Genomic DNA, 6,071 nt, shown 5'->3' with positions numbered 1-6,071 from the left:
CAGTAGTTGTGGCTCACGGGCCTGGTTGCTCCATGGCATGTGGGATCTTCCCAGACCAGGGCTTCCCTGGTGGCGCAGTGGTTGAGAATCTGCCTGCCAATGCAGGGGACACAGGTGCCTTTGCCATTTCTATGTCTTGTTTCTTTTACAAAGCCTGGGAAGACAATTCAGTCTGCAAGATCCAAGGAGGTTCTGAGCTCAGAGAAAGATGTGGTCTTCACAGGAAAATGGACATCTGCCTTAAAATTTGGTGCTGTCACCACAATGTTTATAAGCAAACCTTACCTTCTACTATTTTTATATATTCCAGAGTGCCTAAAGTAGTGTCAGACACATAGGAGGTGTTTAATACGGAATTTGGTTGCTGAATCCCACAGTGGTGTAAGAATGATCATTTGCTCTAGGGAACAATTTTGAATGAGGATGTGAGGTCTGTGCATTAAGAGGGCTAGCGTTCTGCCTGTCAGGGGAGAGGTAGGTTGGCATGGTGCCTCACTTCTTCTCACCCAGCAGGGCTTGGGGATTGTTGTAGTTTAAAGTTAGTTAAATACTGGCCCACACTGTCCTTGATGTTGAAGAGAAAAACCAAGTTGAGAAGTATTAAATATCAGAATTAGTTACCAAAGGCAGTAACCCTGGAAAACGTGAGAAAACTACTGCATAACTCTGTTTAAAAAGAAAAAAAAAAAAACAAAACCTCAACTTTTGCTTGGTTCAATTTTGTTGAAAGTTTAGGAAAAAGGTATAGCCCCTTTAAAAGGCTTAAAAGAAGTTTCTAGAGAAGTTAATTAGTAATCTTTACTATTATGGGAATAATAGTAACTTTTACAGCTTCAAAGGGTTCTGGAGTGAATGATTAAAAACTTATTGTCCAAGGCTCCTCTTGCTGTTTGAAAGAGAGGGCGCTCTGGGTTTTCACAGTGTTCTGGGCTGCTCATGGGGGTTGGTGGAAGATTGTCTCACAATGTTCTTTGGCCAGTTGAAAGGGAACTGCTGGTAGTCAAGCTGTGTGAAAGAAGTGTGTCTGTGCAAGAAGAGGCACAAAGGGACATCCATCCAGGAAGCTAAGACAAGACTCAGGGACCTCAAGCCCTTCCTTTCCTTTACATGACTGTGTGTGAATCAAAAACTGCTATTACAGTTCCTTAGTCCAAGATGGTTGACCAAGTTGCCACAAACTATCAATCTCTAGACAGGTAGTGTTTTCTGTTGTTGGTATTATTTTTTGTTTGTTTTAATGTGGAAAAAACCTAAGTATTTTTCTTGAGGAAGCATAATATTAGATTAATAACTGGTAAAGTCAGTTTGGGCTGGTATAACAAAAATACCATAGACTGGGTGACTTAATAAACATTTATTTCTCACAGTTTTGGAGGCTGGGAAGTCCAAGGTCAAGGTACCAGCAAATTTAGTGCCTCGTGAGGGTCCATTTCCTGGTTGATAGACAGCTATCTTCTTGCTGTGTCCTCACATGGCAGAAAGGGTGAGGGAATGTTCTGGGGTCTCTTTTATAGAGCACTAATCCCATTCATGGGGGCTCCACCCTTATGACCTAATCACTGCCCAAAGACCCCACCTTCAACTACCATCATACTTGAGATTAGGTTTTGGCATATAAATTTTGGGAGAACACAAACATTCAATCTATAGCAGGTAATATTTAAAGACCAGAAAATAACAAACTTTTAAGAAGTGATTTTAAATTATATCATGACCTAAATTTATTAAACAAAAGTTAGCATTTGTGTTATACCTTTAATATACCTATAATTATATAATATACCTATAATTTTCACTTATACATATTTATGACCATATAGGTTTACTTCCTGTTACTAACATTCATCCTTGGCTGACCTGTGAAATGGAAGCTTAACCTCCTTCTTCTCTTGGTGACATTGTCCCTAAATGAGGCATGGAACTCAGAGGAAGTATCATGGAAGGACTCTCTCTTTACCCCAGACAGTTTTAAGCTGGGTCTAGGCAGAAGGCAGGGTGAGTGGCCTATGAGCTAGGGTGCTTTAGTTGCAAGCAACAGAACTGACCCTAGCTGATTTGAGCAACAGGGAATTTATAGGAAAAATGTGAGAGGATGCACAGTTTCAACAGTAAGCCTGGAAATCCCAAGCTTGCAAAAGAATAGGTCCAGGGCAGCTCTAGTGGTTTGGGCAGCAGTGTCATGGCATCACTGCTGGAACAAGTGAGCCCAGCTGACTTCCTTCCTTGCATCCTTTTGCTCAAGATTGAATTCCCGCAAAAGGGAGCATGTCCTTAGCTAAAGATGGTGGAAGACACTTTGTGCACCAAAGACTTTATGCCTTGGGGGAGACAAAATTGAGGTGCAGCCATTGGAGAAGGAAAGAGGTCAAGTGGGCAAGAAAAAACAGATGTACAAAGTTGGAAAGAATAAGCAGGGGCTGAGAAGACGGTTCTTCCTCAATTCTTTCCATCGCAGGATAGATTTGAGTCTATGATTTAGTCGTTGGGCTCTGCGGCTGAGCCTCTTTAACTGCATTGCTCATGTGTTCAACTTTAACGAGTGTTACATTTTTCAGTGGGTACAATTGCTGAGGAGATGCTGATTATTTATTTTTTTTATCTGATTTTGTTTTGTATACAGGACATTTGCCACCTTTGTAAAGAAAGCTAAGGAAAGCTGCCAATAACCTTGCCTAATGCTTCAATAAATAATAACCTATTTGGTCATTTCAAAACCATTTCTTTTTCCTTGCCCAACCTTTGTATCCACTTACACATGTGCGTGCACACACACGTTTCTGGGAAGTAGTTCCAGACACATGGTGGAAACAGTGAAGGCGATGACAGTTAGGACTGTTTCCCAGGTGCCCACAGGCATATTAATCATCAAAGAATAGGAGGAAAAAATTTGAATTTTTGTGATTCTTGACCCTTCATTCCCAATGGATTAGTTCACATGGAGTTAGCATGATTGGCCCTGCTGGCAGTTTTGACTCCGTTGTTGATGATAAAGAAAAAATGCTTTTTTACTGGAATTCATACACTTCATTACCCTGTCCTGGTCCACAGGATGCATGCAGTGTGTAATCACATAGAGTCCTTTTTAAAAAGCAGCAAATCCTCTTCTTTTAATTTTGTGTAAGGAAAATTCTAAGCAAGTTTTAGTTTTTTAGCTTAAAACAAAATTGTAGGCTAATTGATTTTTGAAAAGCTTATGGCAGTCACAACCCAGCTGAGAATAAGTGGCATAATTCTAAGGGTATTTGGGGGATATATAACCTCAAAAATTGGAGTTTCCATCCTCCACTGGTGGCTGTTTCCCTTAGTAACATAGGTTAACATTTATTGAGCAGTTGCTATCTGCCAGGCACTATGCTAAATGCTTTTCATGAAAAAGTTAGTTTAATTTCCGCAAAAATCTTAAGAGGTCTGAACCTTTACTATCTCAGTTTTACAGATGATGAAACTGAGGCCCAATGAGATAAAGTAATATTTAGCAGCGAAGCCTAGATTTAAACTCAGGAAGCTGACAGACCTTTGTTTAAACACTGTGCTATGCTTCTTCTCTTGCTGTGGGATAAAATTTAGGAAACAAATTAGCTGTTTTTGTTTTTTTTTTTTTTACATTTCTTTTTATCCCATGGTCCTACTCCCATTCAAGTTGCAATCTTGTAGCATTTGCTGCTTGGGAAGGGGTCATTATAGTAAAACCCTTCATGGTAGTCATGGGAAATGAATCAATTTCTCGGCTTTTGAGTTTCAGAAAGATCCAGGCATAGGATGGGATGATGTGGAGTGGTACTAAGGATACTTCTTTATCAGAGCCAGGATCCTCCCACTCTTGTAATGTTTGCTGGTGAGAGAGGGACTGTGTATAAAAAAGAAGAGAATCAGGCTGAAGCTAGAGGGATGTTGGTAGGTCCTGAGAAGGGGATTTTTGGATTGAATCTTAATTCAGGTATGAGAGCCATTGATAGAATACTCAGATTTGCCACTTTGTAAGAGAGGAGTTTGAAATAGAAATTAAGCTCTCTGAAAAGTAGAACAGTCCTACATCCTATACACCTGAGTTTTGCCTGAGATTTACTCCCTCTAAACTCCAAAAAGCCCACCAAACCCTTTGCTTAGAAGTTTTATAAAATCCATTAAAGCAGGAGGAAAATACCCAATGGCTAAATTGAGGTCAAATCAAATCAGTGGGAAAACCAATAGTGGCAATTCTCATTTTGCATGGTTTAGAATGCATGAATTTCTGTTAGTTTAGTTTAATAACACCAGTCCCCCAACAAAATGGTTCAAATTTCAGTATTAATCTCAAGTAATCTTCCACAGCACAAACTTTGCTGCTAGCTCTCCAGCCCACAAATCATGACGTAAAAAATAAATGCACTCTTTTTTATGGAGGAGTAATATTCTATTGTGTATATGTGTCATATCTTCTTTATCCATTCATCCATTGATGAACACTTATGTTGTTTCCATACTTTAGCTACTGTAAATAATGCTGCAATGAACATAGAGGTGCATATGTCTTTTCAAATTAGTGATAGTTGGGTCTTGTGGCAATTCTATTCTTTTTTTTTTTTTTTGAGTAATCTCCATCCTGTTTTCCATAGTGGCTGCACCAATTTACCAATCAACAGTGTACAAGTGTTCCCTTTTCTCCAAATTCTCTCCAATATTTGTTATTTCTTGTCTTTTTGTTAATAGCCATTCTAATAGCTGTGAGGTAATAGCTTATCATGGTTTTGATTTGCATTTCCCTAATAATTAGTGATGTTGAACATCTTTTCATGTGCTTGTTGGCCATCTGAATGTCCAAGTGTCCTTCGATGGATGAATGGATAAAGATGTGGTGCATAAACACAATGCAATACTACTCAGCCACAAAAAGAAGGAAACTCTGCCATTTGCAACAACATGGATGGATCTTGAAGGTATTATGCTAAGTGAAATAAGTCAGACAAAGACAAATACCATATGATTTCACTCATATGTGGAATCTCACAAAACAAAACACAAAATAAAACAAAAAAATCATAGATATGGAGATCAGGTTAGTGGTTACCAGAGGAGAAGGGGGTTGGGGGGGTGGCCAAAATGGGTGGTGGGGGTCAAGTGTGTGGTGACGGATGATAACTGGACTTCTGGTGAGGTTCCCTTTGTAGTGTATACAGGTGTTGAATTATAATGTTTCAGATACATATATGAAACAGATGCACATCATGATCAGTGAAAATCACATCACTTTATTCAGTGCCTCTCACTGTGCATCTGTTATTCAGTTCATGCACAGACAGCAAAGTGCATAGTGGTGTGGTGTCTTTGTCTTCCAGTGATAAGCTCACGTGACTTTTTACAAAAATAGATCCTTGAAACAGGGAATTGGTGAACAATGGAAGTGCAGCAAAGAAACAAAAAATGATAACTCTGGAAGTAAAATTGGAAAGTGGTTATGAAAAAAAAGGATGAAGATGTCCCAGAGGAAGTGACACTGGTTAAAAAAAAAAACAACCCCAAACAAAAAACTCCACATTAAAGAACTCTTAGAGATATTATACAATGTTTAAATCAAATAACAAAGAACAAAAGGTTAAAAGCTGACCGAAACTTAGAAAAGAGTGTAATAACTCAGTAAGACAGAAAAGCTATTTGCTCCATATCCTATTACACAATGAAAAGGCAAGCACTGTTTAAACAACTTTTGATGAGATTCTTACAAAAATTTTTAACATGTTAATTTTCAATGTTTCTAATGTTTTAAATTACAGTGTATAGAATATAAATTTTTCTATATTTTATTATTTATTTATTTATTATTTTTTTCCACACACACACACACACACACACACACACACTGTATTTTATTTTTACAAGAGATAAATAGACTGACACCAAGCATTGTAAATGGATGACCACAACAAAAGCAACAATGATTGCAATTACCAAACACGAAACACACTCATACTATGTCATAATATAGACACTCAGTCCAGTAATCCTCCACTGTAACAGCTCCTTTACTTTGCAGTGAAAATTGATTTGTATATTCTTTGCCTCTGAGTCCTTGTGGGATTTTTTTTTTTAATTCA

The sequence above is a fragment of the Eubalaena glacialis genome, chromosome 4, assembly GCF_028564815.1.
Source record: "Eubalaena glacialis isolate mEubGla1 chromosome 4, mEubGla1.1.hap2.+ XY, whole genome shotgun sequence".
In the NCBI taxonomy this organism is placed as follows: Eukaryota; Metazoa; Chordata; class Mammalia; order Artiodactyla; family Balaenidae; genus Eubalaena; species Eubalaena glacialis.
The sequence above is the reverse complement of the archived record's forward strand: the minus strand, read 5'-3'. Positions refer to the sequence as shown.